The 16,305-nt window shown below is 39.6% G+C and overlaps 1 pseudogene; it reads right to left on the bottom strand.

Annotated features, from left to right (window-relative positions):
• Positions 1-5,758: 5,758 nt before the first annotated feature.
• LOC122144385 lies at positions 5,759-15,516 on the bottom strand (annotated as a pseudogene).
• Positions 15,517-16,305: the final 789 nt, after the last annotated feature.

The raw sequence follows: 16,305 nt of genomic DNA, 5'->3' as shown, positions 1-16,305 counted from the left end.
AATCATCCCGCTGAAGCTTTTTACATGGGGTCCAGATGCCAGGAAAGAAGAGTATATTGTATTTATACATGAAAGAAGAAATGAAATCATGTTAAAAGCTCTGATATTATAGATAAGTTCATGTCTGAATGTGCCAACCTCTTGTAGAAATGTATACAGCAGCATTTCAAAGCATAATAATATTGCACTCTCGTTGTGTTGGAGAACAACAACAACAAAAAAAAAATAGAAAGCACAATATGTGTTGTTTGACCAGCCAGCTAGACAGCCAGCCTCATGACCTAACTGAGCCGAGGACGCTTCTGTCTGTCCGTCTCGTCTAAGTCTATGGATCCCCGTCTTTGCGGTCACAAGAGAATGTGTGCCCCCCCCACAACTTCTTTTCAAAGCCAAGAGTTTGTCATTTGACGACTGTTGTGAACGATTGTACTTGTCTTTTTTAAGGAGTGTTTTTGGAGATTGTGAGGAAATGTATTTCATTCTAAAAACACAAAAAATTATGTTTCTTTGACTAACTTTTTGGTAGTCCTTGTTGTTTTGTATAAATAAAATACATTTGCTGAGCTATAAGTGTTTGTCCTGGTATGAATCAGTGTATTTAGTATAATTGAGATAATATACATATATATATATATATATATATATATATATATATATATATATATATATATATATATATATATATATATATATCTAATCTAGTTTTTATTTATTTTATTTCAGTTTTAGTTTATTTTCACCGTGTGGGAAGATTTGCACGCAAAGAAAGAAGACGTAACTTTTATTCTTGCTGTAGTATTGTTGCTGCTGCCGCCGCCATGTCATGGTGACACTGTGTGTTTCATTGTGAAAGCGAAACTACTTTGTTTGGTCTTCCAAAATAGGACACAACTAGAAATCAGTGGTTAAGTTGTATTTATAACACTGTTCCAGAACAGTTTAAAACCAAATATTCAGATGTGTGCAACACATTTTACGGAGGACGAGGACTGTTTCCTGTGAGATTAGCCTACAATGCCGGTGTTCTGACAAATAATACTGACTCACAGCCTGTAAGTATGTTTTCATATTTAAAGGATTTGCCAATGATGATGATTCAAATGCGAGTTTTTGAGCAGTTTAGAGTAGCGCTTCTTGTTTGTCGTTTCTTTCCGATCTCCGATCACAAATGCAGACATGGTTTTAAGTTTTGCAACACAAGTAAAAACACAGTATAAGTCATTATAATCAGCAATTATGTACCCACTGAAATGCTACAAATGCCTCATTTGTAATGGGTTTTATTGGTTTTGTCTTGTTGCACTGGGACACGGCATCACAGTATGTTAAGGGGCGTAACATTTCCATCACCTCTTGAGGTCTTCGGCCAATTCCGAAGCACTGGATAGCTGGCCAATCAGCATACACCTCGCTTTTTGGAACGATGAGCTTTGTAAAAATCGAAGCGTTTCAGAAAGGCGGGGCATAGAGGAGCAACGTTAATGTAAAGTATGTGGAAAATAATGTTTTTTGAACCTTAAACCACATAAACATAAATATACAAAATAATGTTATTTTTAGCAATGACTCCTTTAATACGAGAATCATACTACACTAGCTGCATTGTATGTAATTGATTCTATACAAAGAACCGGCTCACAAGAGTCATTCGTTCTGTATTTGAACTACATTGATGTACCCTTTGTATGGTGATTAAACAGTTTAAAAAATAATGCATTTAAAGGGATAGTTCACCCAAAAATGAAAATACTCCATGATTTTAATAAAGTAAAATAAAGCACCTCCACCTCAAATGGCAGTGGGACCTGGCTCTTACAAGCTTTATAATGGCAGTGAATGAGTGTTATTTTTCAATAGTCCAAAATAAGTCCAATAAAGCGCATCCATCCATCATAAAATTGCTCCACATGTCTCAGGGGTGTTAATAAAGGCCTCCTGAAGCTAATTGATGCATTTTATTTGTAAGAAAAATATCAATATTTAAAACTTTATTGCTTCTGCTAACTGTCGTACATGCGTACATGAGAGATTCGCATTCCAGCAGATGATGTAGGACGTAGGCATAAGGTTCCTGTGAGAATATGCTAGCTTCGCAAGAACCAAGATTTTGTTTACAGGAGCAAATAGGAAGCAAAGTTTCCTTTGTCTAACAAAGAAAACTAGTCTCCTCTTGGCTTATATCGAAATCCTCTGACATTTTTTTTTACAAATCCTCGTTTTGTACTTGGTGTTTTGTTTTGCTCTCTCCTCTGTGCTTCTGCATTAGACACTTCTCACTGGAGCTTACACTATGCATATTATCTGCTGGAACAGCGTTCTATTGTGAACGCATGTACAACAGTTAGCGGAAACATTGATTTGCTTCATTAGGCCTTTATTTACACCCAGGCACTGTGTGGGACACTTTTTATGATGGATGGATGCACTTTATTGGACTTCTTTTGTACTAAAATAACACCCTTTCACTGCCATTATAAAGCTTGGAAGAGCCAGGACCTTTTTTCTTTTTAATAAAATAACCCTGGTGTGTCCAGCTTCCTGCAGAGTTTAAGCTCCAACCTTAATTAAAACAAACCTGAAAAGTTAATCAACGTCGGTATAATTACTAGAACATTCCAGGCAGGTGTTGGAGAAATTTGGAACTAAACCACCCCTTTTTAACCAGGCTGTTGATCCATGAACATGTTTCCACTCTTGTCCACATAACCATGTACTCATCTGTGCTATTAAACAATAGGATTTAAGTTTTGAGTAGCTAGTCGAAGGTTCTTCTCATGATTATCATTTTCGATATGAATCAATCCTAGAGGTGGATCACATGGAGGGTGCAATTTCTTGAGAGAGGTAGGGGTTACAGAACTCATCTGAGCTTTCACCTTTGAAGGTCTCCTTAGAATTCAGACCAAGTAGTCAAGGCACGCACTCTTCCTTAAGTGGAGACCCACTACCTATAAATCACTAGCTCGTTCATTAGCTTTGTGTCAGTGGAGACACGCCCAGGAGGGCCCAGAGGGGAGCAAAGCGCGCAGTCAAAATACCATTCTCCCCATTTCCATGTTAATTACAGAACCCTGAGAAGGATGCCTTCAACCTCATTGTTCATTAATGTATGCAAAGTGCATGCAATTGCCACATTAAAAACAAGAGGACAATGTTCAAACAAGCTAGTAAAAAAGCGGCTTTGGCATTTAGAATTGAAATCAATGTCAAGATGTTTTACGACGAACACTGGGTTAAAAATGGCCGAATGCTCTTTAGAGACGAGAAAAAGAATGATATTAGCATTTAGATCTGCACAGCTGCCAAGATGTTAGTTAGGTACGAGGAATCATTTATGTGGCAAGTGAGCAATGTTTGTGCCTCTGAGATAAACTGAAGCATCGGCCCGTGAGAGGTTCTTGAATACGCAGTCAACTGTTTGGTGTAATCTCTGCAATTCTTGACCAATTGCACATAAATGCTTTTTCTTTTCTCTCCGCAGCTTCAGTCGAACTAGCTTGGATTTGTGTACCCTGCCTGTGGAGCATAGGCTTTAGGGAACAGAAGGACCCTTGAGTTTAATCTTTCTCGGGGCAGATCTGGGTCAGTGAAGGCCAACAGAAGGCTGGATCCCATGGGGCCTGTGCAAAACACTCTGCCATTTCTCATCTCTAACACACCCGCCTCTGAACCTCTGACTGGGCACAGGACCTCGGGTAAGCCCACTTGACTAGATGGCGCGCCACACAGGGGCTTTCATTTTCATTTAGTGTGTTGATGGATGCAGACGTGAGAGATGATGACTCAGGTGTTGGACATTAATGTCAATTTAGCCAATTATTTAGAGCTGCAATGCATTACCTTGGGAAATCTGTCCCATGTGCTAATTATTCCTGGAAAGATTTGGGGCTGACAGAACTTAGAAATGTTCTGACAGAAATTTGGAGACAATGGGGTTTTAAAATTTCCCTGGCAAGTGTATTGTTAGTGTTACTTGCTAAGTCATTACTATTGCTATCACTTAGGGTTAGACATTTGAACAAACCCCTAACATTAAGGGGTATATTATTAAACTTGTCCAGTACCATTTTGTGGTACTAACTGATAACACATTGCTGAGCAGATGTGTGTGATTACTTTTTGGGGCGATTAGATGTAATTTTTATAGAAGCCTTTTTCCACCTTACAAAATGACAATAGTAGTAGTAATAATAATAGAAAAATTTTGACTTTACATCTTACAATTACCTCATAACAGCATGTATTAAATATCTAGCACTTGTGACTTTATATCTCATAATTGAAACTTTATTTCACAGCTGACTTTGTCACAATTGTGTCCAAAACTTTATATCCTAAAACCAACTATTTCCTCAGTTTCAACTTAATTTATTGTATTTGTAACTTCATATCTCACAGTTGCAACTTTTTATCTCATAATTGCTAATGCATTATTCACAATTTTGACTTTGTTTGCACTTTTATATCTCACAGTTGCAACTTTATATCTCATAGTTAAGTCTGTTTCTCAAGTTTGTTTATATTTATTGTATTTGCAACTTTATTTCTCATATTTGCCACTTTATATCTAACAATTGTGACTTAATTTCCTGTAACTTTATATCAGAATTGCTACTTTATTTCTCACAATTGTGACAGATTCTTGTATTTGCAGCATTATTTCTCAGAATTGCTACTATTTTTTACCTGGTGGATTGAGGTCAAAAATGCAAAAATTGAGTTGAATATTTTATCTCAACCACTTATCAGCAAGGATTTAATCAGAAAAACCTCTAAAAACCTAATCATGTAATAAGAAAGAATTGTTTCATGCAAAATAATCCATGCAGACACAATGTGGGGTGCTCTGCTGTGACAAATGAATGAAAGAAGCCAAGCAAGACAGAAGCAAAACTTGGTACCGTTTTAGTGTGCTCTTGCATGGCAAAATGGGTCAAAGGATTACCAGCAGGCTATAAAAAGATGCCTTTTTGGCCATAAACAAAATTCAAGCCTGTAGATCCAAAACAGTGTGTTTGTGCACACGCATAAAAGTGTGTAATGGGGGAGGTGTGTCTTTGTGCCAAGCATATGGCCGTAGGGGAGCGAGAGAAAAGGGGACAAGCGATAATCCCTCCGCAGTCATGCCATGGTCACTTGTGTTTTCTGTGAGTGTGTGTGTGTGTGTGTGTGTGTGTGTGTCCAGCGGGTGTCTATGGTTGTCTTGATTGGTTCTGCTGGCTTGCGATGAGGATTAAGCGCTATGGGGAGGGCCGAACGTGTTTTCTTGACAGACCTCTTGTGCTCCTTAACTACAAAACAGTCAGACACAAATGCAGCCAAACACAAAAATATATCATAATAATCTGAGAAAGCAGATACTTGTGATAAAAATGTTTTCATTATAATCTTTTTATGTAACTTTAAAAAAGGCAATTAGTAAAAATTAAAAGTAATTAAAAAGTGACTTTTTAGTAGTGCAGCAATTGTGAGAAATATTTATGTACGTAAAAAAAATTGACAAAACAGTATGTCTACAGAACTTAAATAACTATCATTTTTCAAAAATGAAAATAAAAAAGAAATGTATATATATATATATATATATATGACGCTCTGTCATATAAAAGCGTATATGATTTTATAAAATTGTATGTGGAGTATTATTAAATAAAATTGGTTTATTTACATTTCTTTGAATGCCAATATGAACATCCTGTACAATAGTCTTTATTATGGTGTGAAAACAACTCAAACTGTCCGTATGGAAAACGTGGCATATAAACTGCACCTACTGTACCTTGCAGCAGTGTGTTCTTATATTTGACCTTGCTACATACCCAAGCCCATCAAAACTACAAGAAATGGGGGTTGCCCTGAGGAACGCAGGGAAATGTAGTCCATAAATGACCCCTAGGCATGTGCAAGTTGATCATCGGTGCGAAGGGGTTTCCAGAGTCCTCTCCAGCGCTCAATGCCTGAGTGTCGGCTAGATGTGGTAGCTCTTCTGGCCTCGCTGGAGGCTTTTAACTGGGCGCCCTCCAACTCCTCCACCACACGCTGTGCTCCAGTCCCACACAGGCAGCGGCTCCACCTCTCCAAAACACTCTTGCGGTGGGACCCAGAACACTCAGGGGGGATGCAGGCAGGGAGAAATCTGCAGAAAAATGCCCGATCACATACACATCATGAAGGAAATCAAGGGAGGTGACTGCATATGCATGCATACAGGTACAAAATACACAAAGAAAAGCAATCTGTTACACATGCATAGAAAAGACGTAACAAGTCAATTTATTTAACCCATTATAACACTGAATGCTAATGCACAACGGTTTGCTGAAACTCATCCAGTTACAATGTACTAGTCATTAAACCCGATGCATTCACGGCGATTGAAAGAACAGACAGGGAGAGCGTGAAAGGGGGTTACAATCAGCAAATGGAGAGAGGAAAGTCCCTGAAGGTTTCTCTTTTGAAAGCCGTGCTGGATTTGCGAAACTTCAGAGAGGATGGTGGGGGAGCTCAGGACAATTTGCAGACAGGCCCTCAAATCCCATTATTTCTCATTGTACCAAAGTACTGTAGCGCTGCTATTTTTCACTGTCTCATTGGGAAGAGTAATGCTGCAGTGCTTCATGAATCTGATCTGACAATGAAAATTCTCATCCCAAACCTCCAGTTTACACCTCTCTAGTTATGTAACAATCCCAAAAGTGGTACTTAAGTGCCACATTAAATAGTCTGCATGTTATTACATTAGATAACAAAATATCAAATCAAATAATTTTCTCTGCACTAAAACTCACTTTTATCGTCATTAATTGCTATTTTTTTTACCTACCTGTCTTCAGGTGAAGGCAGGTGTAGTTTCACCCAACTTAACTCATGAACATGTTCCATTAAAATTTGACAAGCTGAAAGTGTTCAAAATCGTCATTTTTCATTTTAAACCTAACAAACATCTTCTTTGTGAAATGTTTTGCTTGTGTTGTTTTTTTTTTAGAATAGCAGTCACTTGCGTTGATGCTTTATTTAATGCAATGACATTAAATAAGACATTTTTAAGTGTGTTGAAGTGTCCAAAACTTGGGTTGCACTGTATACCACTATATGTCAAATTATGAATCATTTTTAATGAACTGCAATTGAAAGCAAATATTTACGCGAATACTTTTTGTTGACTCTGCAAATAAGGCAGAGTATTTTACAGCCCTGCATAGCTGCAAAACTAGTGACTGACAAGATGAACTGAGAAAAGGGCTGTGCAAACCAAAAAAAGTTGAAACGTTATCACAGTTTTTGGCAATTCATGTGGTCAGATTTATACTGTACATATAAGTTTCCCTAGAAGAAATTTTGCAGAACTACAGTCTTCTTGGTGATTAAAATATAGTCAAAATTATTTACTTTTATTCATTTAGAATGCAGCTTTATTTAATTTAATTTAATTTTATAAATATGTGGAAATTAGCAGAGCTTTCGGGGGTGGTGAATCTGTAGATTTGCGGATAAAGCCATGGAAGCAACAGCCATGAGCAGATTGTTCCACACTAGTGGCCATTTCTAGCCACTACATCTGTACTTGCTGTTCGCCAGCTGAGCTTAGTACTTGAATCCTGTGGAGACTATGCATTACACCAACCTAATTCTACAGAGGTTGAAAAGAGTTTGTATCTTGCCTGATAAAGTACCACTCATGGATTCGGCTGTCATAGCCAGGACGCGGGCAAAGTTTGCATCGTTTATGAACGAGCAGTCAGGAGGAGCTGATGATACTCGTTCGAGCGCTTGTCACGTTGCTCTCTGACACGAACCCCAGCCGTTCCACAACGAACCTCCCATTCGCTGCAGCAAGACGAGGGTGTGCCCCTCAGGGTGGCTCTCCTGAGGCCAATCGGCTGAGACTCCCGCTCGTCATCCATCTCCCGTTCCGCAGGCCCACAGATGTAACCGAACGTGGGCGTGGGAGAGAGAAAGGACGGGGCATTGAAGGAGAACTCTGATGGGACGTACTGTTGGGAGACATCAAAATTAGCCCTTGGGTTGATACTTCCTTCAGATAAATGCTCTTTCAGGTGTTCTTTTACCTTTGCCTCTGTGTTTTGGGGCTAATCTCCATGTATTGAGTGTGGTCTGAGTACTGAGCGTGGTTGTCCTGGTAGTCATCATTGGAAAGACAGAAGGAGGCCGTGGACAGGGTGGCTGAAGCGTCGGGCTTGGCTGGGCTGGACGTAGTGGCTTGGACAGCCCGTAGTGGCACGTAGCGGGACCTGGAGGCCAGAGGCAGTACACACAGACTTGCAGAGAGCCGATGTCAACTGTCAATTGTGGATCTGGTAGACCTGAAGGATCAGATATAGATGGGCATATCATAATCATGTTTATTTTCTAACCCGTGACTAAATACTTAGCATCTCACTCATACTGACATAATACACCTAACATTCTCGCCTCACTACATGTCAGCTTGTTCATAGATAATAGTAGCCTATCTATCTGAAACTATAGATTTTACCTAACCCTTACCTTAACCTCTTTGATTAGACTTCCTTTTGCATGCTAACTGCCTCAGCATTATTAGCTTAGCATTACGTCATTTTTGTTAGTTGTGGCCAATCATTTAACTAAATCAAAAGTATGGGATCGAATTAGTACAACATGGCCCACCTAAGGGAATCGAATTCATCAAACTTGGCCATTTAACTAAAACACGGGAAACTAATTCATAAAATGTGTCCACTAATGTATAAGTTGGTGGAAGGAATTCTTAATTAGTGTGGTAATGATATCTATTTTCTCTGCGTGTTTACTGTATTTTACCTATAGGAAAGTTTAAGATTAGATGTTTTTAAGGTATTTATCATAGACAGAAATTTAGACATGATTAGAGTCAACCGATTGTTTGATTTTTTCATCTTTCTGAGAAGAGACCCCTAGTAATCTCATGTGTCTCATTTGAGTTCAGAAAGGATTAAAACAATTTGCGGAACTATGGCGTCCATGGTTGGGTTGATTAGATGTTTTTGAAAAACAGAAAGTTTATGACCGTTTAAGAAACGCCAACATTGAAAAAGAAAAAGACCAATCTAAAGTTCTAGTTTGTTTCTGTGCACTGCGAAGGAACTGACTCTGATAAAACGGGAACCTAAAACTTCAAAGCGTTCTGCCTGAATACTGTTGCATGGAGGAAAGAAAAAGCACAAAATGAGATCACTTTCTTATCTTTAATTAGTTTCTCCTAGATAGCATGATGAGCTCAAATGGGATAGCAAAAAGAGTAAATTATAGCTTCTCAGAAAGTTTCTGTACTCAGAGAAAGACCCTAGTGATCTCAATGTCTCCTTTATAGGATTCAGATGTCAAATACTGTGCTTATCTGATTTCCCTAGCACTGCAAAAGTCTTACATCAAACTCTCTTTCCAGACAACTTATCTGAATTTTGTTTCCACATTCTTTTTAGTTAGCTCAAACTCTTTTAGTATGTTCAATTATTATCTCATTTGTGGACTTATTTTTATTACTCCTATTTTTAGGGGGAAAGATGGCACACAACGCGATACCTTTAAGCCACAGTAACGGCACCACTTTACCTAGTAACGTTGTAATTACTTACATGAATTCTGAAACGCGGACTTTACTACAATTTTTAAATGTTTTAAAATCCATTCATTTATTTATAAAAGTAACATTTAAACGATTCACCCAAAAACAATGTCAATTCTGTCATCCTTCAGTGTACTCACCCTATGTCATTCCACACCCTGTTCATAAATAGCTTCTTTTGTGTTTTGCAAGACCTGAATGACTGTTGGAAGCCTGGGAACCCCATTGTTAGCTGCAGTATGCAAAAAATATTGACCTTTTTCAAAGAAAACATTTTTCAAATGATCATCTTCTGATATGTTCCACCAGTCTTTGAAGTTTGGGGACGACGACATGGGCATAGGTAAACTAGATAACAGAATTTTCATTTTTGGTGTTGTGAACAGTCTTTGCCTTTAACTTGGGTTACGTAGGGATAACTGCTGAAAAAATATTGTTCATTGTGACTTCAAAGTATATAATGCATTACCTAAAGTTAACCCAATTAACCTTATTATAAAGTTTTACAAACAGGTTTTCTGCTGGGCTATAAATGAGCACAAACTAAAAAACTATTGAAGATTTTAAATTTGCTTTGGTATAGGGTGTGATTCTCACTCGTCCTCTGAGCTGAGGCTGTGGTAGTCCTCCAACAGGAAGAGGTGGAGGGGCTGGGTAACAGATTGTCCACCAGCTGCAGAGAGGCAGAGTGTAGTGCGGGATCCGTGGAGAAACTCAGCGGCTTCACAGGCTCTGATACACACCTAAGGGAATGTATACCAGCTAAGAACAGATTTAATAACTTAGATTATATAACCGAATTTGACATGCTAAGTTCAAACCTGCAGGGTGCTGACTGAATCTTTGCTGATGCTGTTACTCGATGCACTGCACAGGTGCCCAGTGCTTGTTGAGTCACAGGCATTAGTGGGAGCACTTTTTACAGTATGCAGTTCTGGAAGTAGACAACTACGTGTTGAGTGCTGGACAAAAGAATGTGAATAACTGGGCTGAATGACATGAATGTCTCACCACGCTTGTAATTTTTCTCCCACGATTCCTTTCAGAACCCCCATGTTGGGATGGGAAGGGAGGGCCGTTTCCATGGCCATGCCTGCACTTCCCTCACCCCGGCAGTTTAACGGCTGGGTTCCGTGCTTACTGCACAGGTTTCGCGAGCGTTTGCAGCTGAGCTGGACGGTGGGGTATTCTGGGCCAGCCACCTGGAGTCATTAGCTGTCTTCAGTCAGTTCCCGGTTAGATCCACAAAAACGGTCGCCATAGCGCCACCATGGTCGGGATACCCATAGGACGGCTGACCGCACAGAGGTTGGGTCAATTTTCGCCGTTAATGGGCAGAAGCTGTCCGTCGAGCGGTAACAACAAAGACAGACTGATTTACATCAGGTGCCCGGGGACCGGTCAACAGTACTTAGAGTTGATGCGGACTAGGGTGTGTTTGTGACTGTAGTAAGTGAAAGGTTGACATCCATGGAAGGTTCTGATTATTTACTGTATATTAAACTCAAATAGGGGTGACTCTCATCGTCCTCGGAAAGCCAGAGTTCTGTGACTCGGGGGTCCAACGGCTCCCATGCTTGCGGCTCTCTGCTGGCATCTGGCCTCCGCCTCAGGAGATCCCTGGAGAGTCTGATGTCCATTATCGAAAGGAAATTATAAGGATGGTGACTCAGTCCTTATGGAAGCTACTTCATCAGTATAGCAATACCTCCGCAAAAAATGTCATGCTTTGGTAAAATTACGAGCTATGAGCATGTAACAGTACACATTCTTCCTAAACAGTGACATTATGCGATAAAAAGTAAATTGGCAAAATTCGAATTAACGTCATTTACTTGAGAGAAAAAGTAGAGGGACAAATGAGAAAGTAAGTCATAATGATGAGCTTAACTAATACATGATTTGTATTACAAATTAAATATAGAGGCTCTACTCTCCATTGCATATGTTAATGTCATAATTGTGATTTTTGTGTATCTCATAACGTCGGTTTATCAAAACATGGCGTTTTATCTCATGTGATAATCCAGTATACTGAGCTTCTATAGAACTTCGCTTCCCTAGTTACTAGCTGAGCTGGAAGCATATAAAAAATAAACATTTAGTGTACTTTTGGAACTGTTGTCATGGCAATACAATACATGTTTTGTACACATTCTTCCTATAGTCGTTTCCTATAGTAAAATATAGTCGTTTGGTCTTCTTACATAGATACAATTGTTCTTATGAACATGGTTATCATTGCAGTGCTCGCTGTGGATCTTTCAAAGTTCCATTAGTACTTCTCATCACTGAACTGTGCTTCCATTACTGTCTTTTTTTAAATCAAACATCTGATTTTGTACCTGGTTTGTTGATGATAGAGATCTTTCACTTTTCCAGTCTATCTACGCCTATACCTGATGAAGAGAAAAGTAGGATTATGTGTTGTATTAGAAAACGGAAGTAAATCAAAGACATTATTATGAGATTACCGGAGGTTTGTCTCCCAGGTTTGTGGGTCTGACAGGTCTCCTGTACAAAAACACTTGGCAGTAATCATCAAAACACACCACAGGAGGGTGCCAACGACTGCCAAGGATACCGGCTGTTAATAACAGCAAGGAAATGAGGACATATGCGTTGTAGGGTTGATGTGATACAGAGTGTCGCCTCAAGGGCGCGACTCTGGGAAAGAAGAAAGGAGCATACAGGTAACATATTCAAGTAGATTACACTTTAAAATGACGGCTGTTTATACCTTAGTGTCTTCATTGGCTTACCTATGAGCAGTTTGTATGGATCGCCTGGAGCCCCCACTGCGCCCCGTTAAACGGAAGACACCGTGACCCAGAACCGCTTGCAGGGCTTGCAGTGTGCTGATCTCAATACTGTGTGTTCCACTGTCCACTGTCCAGTTAAAGGAATTCTGTTCCTCAGCCACCACACACCACACTCGTCAGAGAAGAATCAGCATAGTAAAATCAAGCAGGCTGCTACATATACTAAATATTGTTTATGTGATTTTATGTCAATATGATATCACAAATAATAGACTGAAGTGGTAACTGAAAAAGTGGTAATGTGTGCAGAGCCAGTCTGCTGCTAATGCTTATATCAAATAGGCACAAAGAAATGTGCTCATCAGTTTTGGGTCAGAAAACTGTAAATTGTTGTCTAATTAAAAACATAGTGCCTCTAAATTACTCATGTAAGTTTTGTAGCAGCCAGCACTACCTGAAACTGTTGATTTTGGCGAGGGTCATGTCATTTTTGATGTTATCAGACAGTCTAGAAGTGTCTGAGGCTTCAACATAGGAATTATTGAAACTGCTTCCAGGACTTCTTTTGATTAACACATGAATTTTAATTAAATCAATTTTTTTGGAACTAGAAAAAAATACTATTTCTCTCTTACGACCTTCTCCATATCTGACTGGAGAGAAGGCCTCTCAGGGCATTATGAGCATTGTTTCCCAAATGAGTGTCTGTACACTAGTATACCTGATATCCCTGAATGATTCCATTGTGAGCATCATGAGGTGGAGGCTCCCAGCTGAGGTGCAACCGTGTCATTACGGTCAGTGGGCATTGTTATGGACACCTCCTGAGGTGGTGCACTGGGGACTGTGAACAAGGCACAATGGTTACAATTGGCACATGGTGACAGTTGGTTTTAGTCCAAAGGTTGGGGTTAGTACAATTATTGTTATTTTTTAGAAATAAGTCTCTCTATGTACACAGGGCTGCATTTATTTTGATTCGATAATACAATAACATTAATATATTGTGAAATATTACAATTTCAAATAACCATTTCTCTTTTAATATGTTTTTGTAAAATGTAATTATTTTTTGATAGCAAAGCTAATTGTCTGACATCAAATATATATACCAGATATATATATATTTTTTTTTAACATTTATTTTTGTTTCAAGTAACACAAATGTTCTTTTTGGTTTTGGTTTTAGTTAACCAATAATAACCCTCGACTGAAGTAACTTAGAAGTACCATGCAAATACCATGGTATCTGAATATGGTCGTCATTACTAACGCGGCATGGTATTACCATTCTTTGCCCATGGTACCACCGCAGAGTACTTTTATTGTAAAGAATGCCTCTACATTCTCACCTATCTCTGGCACTCGTTAAGTGTCCATGGTGTTGCTTGCCCCCCCCTGCATACAGGCTGCTGCCGTAGGGTCGGACTTTGAACTGCGTACTTGTAGCCTCTCTTCAGAGGTCCCAACATGTGTTGTGAAGGCCAGGCTGGAAGGAAAACACTTATGAGCTGTCCAGTCCTGATGCTGGCCGCTGCAGGAAGAGAGCGATACAGTCACCATCAAAGCCTTCAAGATAAATGAGGCTGTGAACATAGACGTACTGCAAACTACAAACAGAAAGACCACAGAAGAGAGAACACTGGTGATGCCCTCTTTAAAATGTTGCTTAAGAAAATACAATATTTAAAGTGTGGTGCATGAACTGTATTATACCCTCCACATAACTTGAGACATGTTGGAGGCGGTACTCATAACGTGACGTTCTCCAGGCTCACGCGCACGGCAGCAAGGCAGACAGCTCCTTGTGGTGAAGTCTCTCAGTATGGTGAGTCACTGCATCTGTAACCATATATTAGCCAAGACATCACTTATCTCAACAAGGTGAGTGGAAAGCCTACAAATGGCATGCTGGGAAGTTGTGAAAGTGCTGTTAATTGCCTGATTTAGATGCAATCTTTACCCTCTACAAGAATCGTGTGCACTGGCCACAGACACCCCAAGCTTTTTTCACGCAGTGCAGGTGTACCTGCCGTGTCCTGCGCCGTCACATAGTGGATTTGCAGAACATGTGGTCCAGGGTTGATTAAATAGCTGGCCCCAAATGCGATTGTGAGATAAAATTACGAATTTAAACTAATAAGGCATTTCACAATCCTTATGCATCCTGTGATTTTTACTCGGGGGCTGCAGACCCCTGGAGGTTCTTTTTAGGTTCTTTTATTCATCTGACCTGCTTGGGTAGAGTTCCTTTTTCTCGGCTCCACTCTAATCAGACGGCATTGGGTCTCCATCGGCCTCACAGAAAAACTGTGCAGATGCGCCATGCTGGCACCTGAAACATCCTCTGGTTTTACGCAATAACACTGGTTTAGCTGAGGAACGTCAGATGTAATAAAGTCTCCATGCTTAAAGTTATTCTTAATCTTTTAGAGCAAAGATAGAGTATCCACCTGATACAGACAGTCGAGGCGCACGCTTCTCTCTCACATTAGGTGAAGGGTGAGCTTTGAGGCTAACTGTGTTTTGAGCTATGTCGGTAAACTCCAGAGTCATTCCTTCTGGGCTGGAGACAATGATCAGTTTCCCCCTCAGCTCCTAGAACACACAGATCCCCAGACTGTTTCAGTCTATCTGTTCCGTTCTCGCTCTCTATTCCGTTTCTGTGTTTACTGGACTGCCCTCTACAGACATACACAGGGAAGAGTTCTCATGAAAAGCGACCAGAACTGCCAAATTAAAACCCCTTAAATAGAAAAACAGAGTATTTTTTGCCCCCAAAAAAAAACTCACAGTGTACTGTTCATTGCTGCTGCGTCGATTAGGATCCCGTCTTTCCCTCCAGGTCGTTTGGGCTCAGGATCTCCGAACGGGTGGGCTGCAGTTCATCACAGCCACCTCGCCATCCGCCACATCCCACGTCACTGGGGCTGCACGGGGAATGGGGGGGGGAAGGGAAAAGGGGGGAGGGGAGGGGGGAGGAAAAGGAAAGGGGAAAGGGGGAACTGGGGTAGAAAAAGTAGGGAAGTGAGAAAAGAAAAGGAGGAGAAAAAAAACGAGGGGAAGGAGGGGGGGGAGGGTGATAAAACAAGGGGAGAATGTGAGAGAAGAAAGGACATAGAGTATTTGTCTTATTCTTTTCTTTACTTCCACGGACACTCTAGTCATCGTACCCGGCTAGCTAAATGATCTGACAAATAACACATGTATAATGATGACAAAAAACTTAACTTACTATATGTTTATTCTTTCTCTACTACATTGTTCTTAACATACGCCTCCGTCAGAAGTTGTGGTGGCGTAAGATATTTTTTATTTTAGAAAGAACTTATTTTAGCAAGGGTATGATAAATTGATCACAACTGCCAGAAACCGACATTTATGTTACCAAAATCTTTCTCATTTATAATGCTTTTGTTTTCTAATATCACGGTTTACAAAACTGTAATTAAGCAGCGCAAACTGTTTTAAACATTGGCAATAATAAGAAATGCTTTTTTGAGCACCAATTAATCATTTTAGAATGGTTCCTGAATGATCATGTGACATTGAAGACTGGAGTAATGATGCTGAGAATTCAGCTCTGCCATCACAGGAATAAATAATAAATTTTATAAGTAAATTAAAAAATAATTGAATTGTAGTTATTTCTTGTATAAAAACTGAATTGTAATTTTGACTTGTATTTTTATCAAATTAATGCTGCCTTTGTGAGCATAATAGTCTTCAAAAAACATTTTTTAAAAATCTTACCACCCCTAATTTGAAGTAGTTTAAATGCTCATGGTCGTTTACTACATTTCAGAGCAGGAATGTGTAATCTTTTTCTCATCACGGCCCTTTTGCTTTAGAAATCTAAAGCCTAATGTCAACTCTCTTGATGTAGCTTGTTGGCGTTCTCAATTATCTAGCAGTGAATCGGTATAAATAAAATGCAAATTCATTGTGTGCAACAAT

Source organism: Cyprinus carpio, unplaced genomic scaffold, assembly GCF_018340385.1.
Source record: "Cyprinus carpio isolate SPL01 unplaced genomic scaffold, ASM1834038v1 S000006658, whole genome shotgun sequence".
NCBI lineage: Eukaryota > Metazoa > Chordata > Actinopteri > Cypriniformes > Cyprinidae > Cyprinus > Cyprinus carpio.
Note: the sequence above shows the minus strand (reverse complement) of the source record. Positions and strands in the feature narration are given on the sequence as shown.